A 10,598-nucleotide genomic window follows, 5' to 3' on the forward strand; every position below is an offset into this window, starting at 1 on the left:
AGGAGGCTGAGGCAGGAGAATTGCCTGAACCCAGGAGGCGGAGGTTGCGGTGAGCCGAGATCGCGCCATTGCACTCCAGCCTGGGTAACAAGAGCGAAACTCTGTCCCAAAGAAAAAGGAAAAAAAAAAAATATAGAGAGACAAACAAATAGCCAGAAAGCAAGCTGACTTTGGGGCTTTTCCAAGAGAGCAATTTGCAGGGCGTTCTCTGGGGTCAGTGATCACTCAACCCTCTGGGCTATCCTGTCTGCTGCAATTACCACAGTACAAAGAAGTGTTTGGGAGGCTGACCCAGAAGCCTGCACCGCACAGAGGGACAGCCCAGGCTTTGTTGCCACCTCTCTCCTGCCACTCCTGCCTCTAGTATCCACCAATCATTAGGGGTGTGACCTCAGCCAAATACCTTATCCTTTTTTTGACCTTAGTTTTTCTGCTTGTGCAGATAATAGGCCCACCTGCCTTATAAAATTATTGAAAACAAAGCAAAACAAAAAGTTAAAGGAGATGGTGTGAATGTAGTGAGTGCCTACTGTTTTGTGGATCCATATCCCTTTGTCCGGGGACTCCCACGCCCATTCCACCTACACGATTTCCACGCCAGTCATCCTATTAATACCAAGACGCCTTGGCCACAGCTGATCGGTTCTGAGATGATCACCGACCAAACCGGGCCAACTACAGTCCTATCCTGGGAAGCCGAGGAACTGAAAAAATGAAGAAAGGCCAATCTCGCTCCTGGAAACAGAGGACCAATAAAAGATGAAGACGTCCCTGTTCTACAGAGCAGAAAAAGATGAGCCCCAATGACCGAGAAACTGAGGGAGGAGTCCAGAGACAAGCAGGGGTGAGAAGAAGGAGTTCTTTCTGGCTCCACAGGGCTCCAGCTGGTTCCTAGTCAATTCTCAGTACAACAGCTCCTTTATAGACCCCATAAAGCCCTTGGATACATCTCCAGTTTTGCCTAGCTTAGCAAGAGCCATTTTCTAATATATACAGTGCAGAGAGTTTTTCATAATACAGCTTATTACAGTCCGGGGGTTCTCACGCACTCACACATTCAACAAATAGGTCTTGAGTGCCTCATTCAACAAATATGTCTGTGCCAGGCACATCCTGAGAACTGGGATGCTCGGTCCTCATCCTCATGGAAATTATGGTCCCATGGGGAATACAGGCATTCCCCCAAATAATTACCCAAATAGATATATGATAATATAACTCTTGGTTCCTTTCCCTTGCATTATTAGAAAAAGGCTAGCTTATGTCTTACACAGACATTTAAGAAGATTGAGGCTGGGCACAGTGGCTCATGCCTGTAATCCCAATATTTTGGGAGGCTAAGGCTGGTGGATCACCTGACGTCGGTCGTTCGAGACCAGTCTGACCAACATGGAGAAGCCAAAATAAGCCAGGTGTGGTGGCGCATGCCTGTAATCCCAGCTACTAGGGAGGCTGAGGTAGGAGAATTGCTTGAACTCAGGAGGCAGAGATTGCAATGAGCCGAGACTGCACCGTTGCATTCCAGCCTGGGCAACAAGAGTAAAACTCCGTCTAAAAAAAAGATCTAGAAGCATCTTAATGGGGTTAAAGGTCAAGACCGGCACTTCAACAGTTAAACTTCAGTCTGTGAAAAAGACACCAATCCCAGCAGCTCCTTCCCTCCTGCCAGATGAGGGAGGTAGCACTATGTATCCATGAGCCTCATGGTTCCCATCATCACCTTTCTTGCTCTCTTTAAATCCTGGGGTTTCAATTTTCCTTCCCATCAGAATGATTCTGCTTTTAACAACCCCAGATCTTTCTCCCTGTTATTCTCTAGCCCCAGGCTGGTGCATCCACATCATCTAAGAGAGGCATCTCTCTCAAGTGGAGGGCAGCACAGACACCATGAGCTGTGTTGCCACTGATTTATGACTCCCCACCCTCTGCCTGTTGAGGAAAATTACTTTATCAAGATGAGAAATCAGGGGTGGGGGCGGAGCAGGGTTTCCTGATTGGCTCCAAACACTTTCCTGCTTATTTCAGAGGCCCTTATATTTACAAGTCATCAGGATCGCATGCAAGTGATATGGAGAGAAATGACCAAATATTGAACAGAGGGGCGTGATTTGCCTTACATTTATTCAGCTATGCTTTTCAGGATTTAAAGGGTGGAGGGTAGCAATTCTGAACGTAGAAATAAGAAGCAGGGGCAGCCTGCCTGCATATGTTTTAGGGGAGATACTTTTCTGCCTCTTAGTCTCCCATTTGATGGATCTTAACGCAATTGGGATTCAATAGTATCATATTCATCATCATCCATGTCATGATCATCGCATTTCAGAGCCAGCAGGTTCTTGAGCACCCTCCTGGTGGAATCTATTGTTTCACAGATTAGGAAACTGAGGTTCAGAAAGGAGGAAAAACTTGCTCAAGGTCAAAGTGTGAAGCTAAAGCTGGGGCTAACAGCCAGATCCTCTGACTTCTGATCTATCGTTGTCAGGCCTTTTGCAGGCAGCCCGAAGCACTACGTGTGGCACGGTGGCCTTAGCATTGTTTGTAGGGATCTTAACATTAGGGTGTCTCCAGTCTGATAGACATATGAAAAAATGCACAAGGCAGACATTTTTTGTTTTTATGGTTTGTTTTCAGCTAAGCAATAATGTAATCATGTTGTAAAAATCTGGAAAGTAGGAAAAAGAATTAGTCTTATCATTCTAACATAATCTATGTTAGCATTTTGTTTTTTACTTTCTACTTCCTTTATATTTAGTTTCCTCTGCATATAGTTGTGATTATAGTATATCTGCACAATTTCGTGTCCTACGTTTTTATTTAACTTTATGGCATAAGCATTTTCCATGTTATTACTTTGGCTTCATAACCATAATTTTAATGATTACTTAATATTCTACCAAATAGATGTACCACAGTTTACTTATACATTCCTGTATCATTGGACATTTAGGTTTTGCCAGCTTTTCGTTAGCATAAATAATGCTGCAATGAACATCTTACGCATATAGCTTCCCACTATATTCATGTTATTTCTGTAGGATAGCTTCCAAAAGTGGAATAAGAAGGCCAATGATTCTGAACAGTTTTATTCTCTTGATACATATTGCCAAATTGTCTGCTAAAAACTTCTTACTAATTTACATAAACAATTTTGAATAAGAGTCAAAAGAGCAACCAAATAAAAACTTGTCAAGGAATAAAATAAGAACCACTCCATGTACACATTGTGGATGCATGATGGTTAAATGCATTCTGGTGCTTGTGCTATGGGATAAGCATCTTGCTCTCATAGTTGAAAAGAGGAAGAAAGCAAAGGCCCTCCGGCCTGTCATGATGTTCTCATTTCCAGGCTTAGGCACTGTAGGTTTTGTGGCTGCACAACAGAATCACCTGAAATATTTCAAACTACTGCTATCCAGGGCTGGACCCTAGAGATTCTAGTTTAATTGGCCTGGGGCGTGGTCTCGCTCTGAGATGGCAGAAGTTTTCCAGGTGATTCTATTTCAAGGCCAGGTCAAGCACCTCTGCATGGGTTGGGAGGCAGTCCCGGAGACTGCGGAGGTCAACAGGGACAGTGACTGATGTCCCTAGCCCCAGTGTTTCCTCCTCTGTTTCCTGTGCCCCCGGAGACCTCAGCCCATGGGTGCCGACAAGTCTCTCACAGCTCCTCCCATCCTGAGGCCGGAAATGCCTGCTACATCCAGCTCCCATGGGCCCCAAGGACTCCTAAGAGGACGAAATGAGGAAGAGCACAAAGTCAGGGACAACTGTGGAGCTTCCGAACTGCCACCTAAGGGACCTTAAAAGGATGGGAGGCCAGGTGCGGTGGCTCACGCCTGTCATCTCAGTACTTTGAGACGTCGAGGTGGGAGGATCGCTTGAGCCCAGGAGTTTGACATTCTGGGCAACATAGTGAGACCTTCATTTCTACAATTTTTTTTTTTTAAGTTAGCTAGGCATGGTGGTATGTGCCTGCAGTCCTACCTACTTGGGAGGCTGAGGTGGGAGGATTGCCTGAGCCAGGAGTTCAAGGTTACAGTGAGCTATGATTATGCCACTGTACTGCAGACTGGGTGACAGAGTGAGGTCCTGTCTCAAATTAAAAAAAAAAAAAAAGCAAAAATAGGAATTCCAAATGTTCAGCTTTAGGGCTTGGTAAACACATGGTAGTACATTCACATCCTGGACTATCATGTAGCCACTAAAAAGAGTTTATTTGTGCTGAAATGAAAAGCTCTTCAAAATTCTGAATGAAAAAGAAGCCAGGTGCAGGAGAGATGTACAGTATAATCTGATTTAGGTAAAAAGAACCCTATTACACACATATTCACTTGTTTACACACAGAAGTCGGAAAAGATACATAAGAAACGAACAGGAGTAGCGATCTTAGAAGGATGGTTTTGGAGGCGTGGGAGTGGGGAGCGTGAAGGGAATCTGAACTGTTCACCTTGGGCCCTTCTCTACTACTTATAGTGTATGTCTCAAGCATGTATTACTTTTGTAATTTTATTTTTAAAAGACTATTATATGGTTTTCCAATAACAGGGGGCCAGGAAGAAAGACAATAGTGAGAATAATGACCTCATACATTCCTCCTAGCACATTACGGTTCTAAAGGCACAATCACTCTTTTGAGATGAGTTGGGTCAGTATTATTCTCATTTTATAAGCAAAGAAGCTGAAGCTCCAGGAAGCAAAGACATAGCAAGATAGTCAGAACTGATCACATGTAGACTCGAGTTCAAGGCTTCCAACTTCTAACCCTTTCACCTCAGCATCCTTTCTGTGATTCCATACTACAGAAATGAATCCCAGAGAAGCAGGATTCAGATATCCCACAAAATGCTGATTTCCACTCACCATGGCTTTTCCTGCCCTCAGCCACTCACACTGGAGCTTGGAAGGCATGGAAAAGTACCCCAGGGAGCCTGCTTCCATAGGAGAAGGGGAGAAGCAGAGCTGGGCAACTGCCCTTCCAGGAGGCCAGTGGTGATAATGGGTCACTTAGCAGGCAGACCCCTCCCCTGGGGCCTGAAGTTCCCTGTCCCCCAGGATGTGAGCTGAATGAAGGGGAGAGGCAGTCTGAGAGTGACCTGGCTGGAAGTGTGTGAGGGAAGAGGAGAAAATACAATCACTAATCACTGAAAATGCAACATGCAGCACAAAGCTTAGCCGCTGAAGTTGGCTCCCAGTCCAACCCTAATCACCAACTCTGGGGCGTAAAGGGTTAACCAACCATCACTACTGAGTCTGGGCCTCAATTCCCCCTTGTCCGCAGGCAGAAATCTTCAGAGCAAAGCAGAGATAGTAAATAGCTCAAGCTCCATCAGGGCCCCATAAAACACCACACTGGCTGAGGCCGAGAGAATCTTTTAAAGGTCATTTGTGTACCTGGCTTCCACACTGCACACCTCTCCACCGCTCTCCACTAAATCTCCAATGCTTATTGGGCGGGGGTAGGAAGGGTGCATCTTCCTTTCCTCTGTGTCCCCCACAGCACCGTGCCCCCCACAGCACTGTGCCTCCAGATGGCATAGAAACATCTCTGTAAAGATATATCAAAGTAAATGGAATGGACACCATCAAAGATGGTGATGGCCAATAATTATTCCATTTATTTAATTAATTCATGGTACCAATAATATAAATTATGCATTTTATGATATAAACATAATATATTGTTATGTTTTATTAATTTTATACATTTCTATAGATTTTATATTTATAATGCTTTTTTTTTTGAGACTGGGTCTCACTCTGTCACCCAGGCAGGAGTACAGTGGCACAATCACAGCTCACTGCAGCCTTGACCTCCCAGAGTCAAGCTATCCTCCCACCTCAGCCTCTTGAGCAGCTGGACTACAGGCACTTGCTACCATGGCTGGCTAATGTTTTGTATTTTTCATAGAGATGGGGTTTCGCCATATTGCCCAGGCTGGTCTCAAACTCCTGGGCTCAAACAATCCCAAGCTGCCCACCTCAGCCTCCCAAACTGCTGGGATTAGAGGCATGATCCCAAGCCACCCACCTTGGCCTCCCAAATTAGCCTGCAGCTAATTTTTATGAAACTTGTAAAATAGAAACTAACCCTTTCTACCTCCATTTTACAGATGCAGACACTAAGCCCTGCAGAGGTGAAAGAACTGTGTGGTCTCAGGCTGCACCGTGAGTCAGGGGAAGCCTGGAGTCTAGACAGTGTGACTCAGAGTTAGTGCTGTTGCCCATACCACTTTGGAAGGACACTGTGTTTCTCCAGCAGAAAGCGTTCAGCCATATTAATCAGTAAGAGGTTTACCAGAGAAGGATGGGGTAGTCAGAGTGGTGGGTTCAGAGCTACGTTTGATAGGGAATTATTTGGGTTTGTTAATGTAAAGAACGAAACTGCGAGGTATGTTCATCTGATGAAAAATCTATCAAGCCACACTTACAATTTGTGCACTTTTTTGTATGTAGGTTATGCTTCAATAAAAATTAAATTAAAAAGAACGACTGAGCAAATGGTCCCAGAGGCTCCTGGTGCTGTCTTATATAGAAGGATGACTGGTTAATGCTTTTGCCTCCCAGTGGGGTAGCAGAAGACAGGTGTTCGCTCCCTTGGAATCTCTCCCTGCTTCACAGCATCCTCCACACTGGCACCAAGCTGTCATCCTGAAATAAAGGCCCAATCAGGTCCTCCTCTGCCTACAATTCCTCAGTGGCTTCTTGTTACCTGCAAAATAAATTCCACGCTCCTTGGCAAAGCCAGCCACATTCTGTGCCTACTCAGCTTTTCAAGCTAATCTTTCATAGGAGAGGGGGCAGAAGTAGTAACTGAGTAGAGAGACCCTGGGCTCAACTATCTTCTAGCCAGGTAACCTTGGGCAGGTCCCTGAACCTCATCTGTAGAACAGGAGTGATGGTAATTTACCAAGGGAGAGGTCACAGGGAAGGGAACAGAGATTATGCACATCAAACGTATAAAATAATGTCAGGCACCCAGTTAGCTCTTAGTGAATGTTTGCAATCACTTTCCATTTTACATCTGACTACCCTGACACCTTAGATTACTTCCTCACCATTCTCTGACCACAGGATCACACTCTTCCCCTCCTATCCCTACATCTTCATTACCCACCAAATTCTCCCCTTGTCTCTAAGAAGAACTCAACTGCCATTCCTCCAAAAGGCCCTTTCCAGCCCTTCCCCACCAATGTGGAACTTCACGCTCTCTCGTGCTCCCCTAGTGCTTTGTGCTTCCACTGGACCACTTATTCTGTGGCACCTGCTCCATTGTTCATTCTTCCATAGGGGACTTTCTCCATCACTGCTGCATAAACGTCTTCTTGCTCATCTCCAGGAACCTCCCACTGAGTGATGGGCACTTTGCACATTGGAGAGTACTGCACCTGAGATGATTGTCCAGCAGGTCAACATTCTAGCCCTTTCTCTGAGACATGCCACTGTCCAGAGCAATTTGTGCAGTGTATCTTCAACCCCACTTCCCAAGCTACTGTTGATAGGGCTAGGGCTGAGCAACTGACCCAACCTGGCCTGATCAGTATATTCAGTCCTGGGAATCCTAAGTGGTGGGAAGAGCTGCTGCCAGTCTGGCCAGCATTGCCCCATCCCCCTCATTGTGGGTTGAATTGTGTCTGCCTCCCACCAAATAATGTTGGAGTCCTCATCCCTAGCACATGACTGTGACCTTATTTGGAAATGGAGTCTCTGGAAATGATGATTCAGTTAAGATGAGGTCATTAGGGTGGGCCCTAATCCAACATGACCAGTGTCCTTTACTAAAAGGAGAAATCTAGATACAGACTTGTACAAAGAGAAGATGATAAGAAGAGACAGGGGAAACATCATCTACAAACCAAAGAAACCTGAGGCTACTAGACACTAGGAGAAAGGCAGGAAAAAGACATTTCCTCACAGCCTCCAGAAGGAGCCAACCCTGCTGATACCTTGATTTCAGACTTCTGGCCTCCAGAACTGAGACACCAAATGTCTGTTCTAAGCCAGCCAGTGGCACTTTTTTCAGTAGTCCTAGGACACGAATACACCCTTCTTTTGGTGAGCTTCTCCTCTCCCCTCAAGCATGTGGTTCAAGAAATTGCTCCTGTCCTTCTCCCCCGTGGTCCTTGTCATTGTCATCATCATCATCATCACTCATCATTGCCAGCATCATCAACATTATTACCATCATAACTAACCCACACAAAGCCTGACTTTGTGCTGGACACTATTCTAAGCAGTCTAAATTTCATCTTTATAACAATCTATGAGATGGGTCCTATTGCTATCCTTACTTAACAGATGAGAACACTGAGATATAGAGAGGTTTAAGTACCAAGAGTCACACAGCTAATCAGTAACAGAACCAGGATTGAAACCCAGGCAGCCCGACTTCAGAACCTATAGGGGTAGAAACATGTCCTAAGCAGGATCAAGTAGAGTTCTAAAGGTTATTTTTTTTAATTGGAATTTGGGAAAGAAGAGTCAAGCTCCCTAGGTGGTAAGATTTATCAGTCATCATCAGGGAGTCATGGCCATGGCCTTCAACATGTGTAAAGTGCAGGTCTGTATCAAAGAAGAGATGCTCACAGTCAGAGAAGAAAAATGAGGAGATACATGATATCCAGTCCCTGTCACCCTCTGTCAAGGAGGTCTAGTCCCAGCCCTTCTCTTTCCAAGGAGTGTTTTTAAGATCGTTATAAATTATGGATTTGTCCAAGCTAGTTATGTTGGGTTTTCATCATTTGCAAGCAGAAGATCCTGGAGCAGCACACCTGCAAATTTAAAACTGGGACTGAAGGACTCCATTCCTATTGGGAGTGGTCTTTTGAGTGGCAGGGATGAAAATAAACCTTGGCTCCTTTGAGACAGGGTTTCTCCTGCAAGAGACTGGGTATCAGAGAAAGCTGGCCTCTGCAGCCAGGGAGGAGGCAGTAGATGCCAAGAAAAGCAGAGAGGGGATGGAGAGAGAGCACGCCATGGTGTCCTGAGAGTTTTCCAGTTCTGAGGCTTGGCTGCATTCTCCCTGAATCCGTGTAATCTACACCCCCTTTTCAGTTTAAACTGGCACAAGTTGGTTTCAGTAGGTTGCATGCAAAGAATCATAAATAATATACATGCAATAGGAACTCAATAACTGTTGAATATAATGGAAGGTTTTTAAGTGAGGCAGTAAGTAAGATGGAGACTATTCCTTAGCAATATTGCTCTGGAGCCTGTATGGCGGGGAGATGAAGTGGCAGAGTGCAGACAGGAGGCAGAGATTGTGGAGAGATACCCCCAGAGGTCAATATGAGAGGGGAGAGGCCAGCGTGGCTAATAAGGGAAGTGGGGGTGCTGAGGGGTACTTGGTGGGATTTCACAACCAAGGAGATGTGGGAGTAAAAGGAGACAGTATGTCAAAGATGACTGGGAATTTGTGCCTGGTTTCCAGAGGGAGGGATGACAGCATTAATAGAAGGAGGGAAGTCGGGAGAAAAGATGAGCAGGCTCTGGCTCTCACACACCGGTGCTGAGCTGAGGCGCGCGTGAGAGCTAATTAGCGTTAACCGAACAGAAAGAAATGGAACCAGGTGTTTGGGAGAGAAGTCAGCTGCAGAATTAGAGATCCAGAGAGTTCTCTTTAATTGAGAGCTGAGACCTGAGAGAGGCTGAGGCAGCTCAGGGAGAGCACAGAGGAAGAAACCAGAGGAGGCACATTATTTAGGAAGTGAGAGACTAACCTAAAAAACGAAGAAAGAGCAGAGTCTGAGAGGTGGGGCAGAAATGTAACATGTGCAATAGAGAAAATTGAAGAAGGAGAGGGTTTTCAGAAGAGGATTGTGGTGAATGGTGCTCAAAACCGCACACAGGTCAAGCAAGGACGTTCTCAGGGGTCTGAGACAAGGTGATTCAACTCACTGAGGAGGACACCATGGGAAATTGCCAAGGGAGCAGCGAGTCGGTGATGAGGAGGGGAAGACAGATGGGAAGGCCTTGGAGAGAGGAGGCTGCAAGTCATTTAATGCCACAGTGGTCTCCAGCTGTTTTCACCTTCTCAGGGAGTGGTGAGGATAATTTTACAACTAGGAAAATATCTGAATGGCCTGTTTGATGAGAAAGGTTGAAGGCTCTAGGACATAACCTGGATATGCTGGTGAGGTTATGAGAAACTTGAACTATCCTGTCTGATAAACAGGCAGGAGTTGAGGGGTTGGGGATGTGGACTGGGGGTGGAGGTTAGCAGCTGCCTCATAAGTAGAGGCAGAAGATATGGAATGGTACCAGCCAGGACTCTTGTCTGTAAACAGCAGAAACTGACCCTGACCCTAGCTAACTTAAGCAGAAAATAAATCCACAGGAAAACTCACAGGATCCAGGAGAATCTTCTGAAGTTTGACGGGGGCTGGAGGAGCTGCTTTCAAGATGGCTCACTCATTAGGATGCTGATGGGAAACATCAGTACTTCATTGGCTATTGGCATGGGGCTTCACTCTCACCCATGCACGACTCTCCATAATCCTACCTGAGAGTCCTTATGACATAAAAGGTGGCTTCTCCCATATGGGCAATCCGAGAGTGAGAGAAAGCAGACAGCCTCAGTGTGTCTTCTGGCCTGGTCTCACAA

At 45.6% G+C, this 10,598-nt stretch overlaps 1 long non-coding RNA gene across 1 annotated transcript; it reads right to left on the reverse strand.

Annotated features, from left to right (window-relative positions):
• Positions 1-3,067: 3,067 nt before the first annotated feature.
• Positions 3,068-10,355, reverse strand: LOC108288962. The gene is made up of 4 exons (XR_001818926.2): positions 10,342-10,355; positions 6,427-7,383; positions 5,390-5,543; positions 3,068-3,723 (listed from the first exon to the last, which is right to left on the reverse strand). It is a non-coding gene; the product is annotated as an uncharacterized LOC108288962 (long non-coding RNA).
• Between the last annotated feature and the right edge of the window lie 243 nt (positions 10,356-10,598).

Source organism: Cebus imitator, unplaced genomic scaffold (assembly GCF_001604975.1).
Source record: "Cebus imitator isolate Cc_AM_T3 unplaced genomic scaffold, Cebus_imitator-1.0 Scaffold387, whole genome shotgun sequence".
Lineage (NCBI taxonomy): Eukaryota > Metazoa > Chordata > Mammalia > Primates > Cebidae > Cebus > Cebus imitator.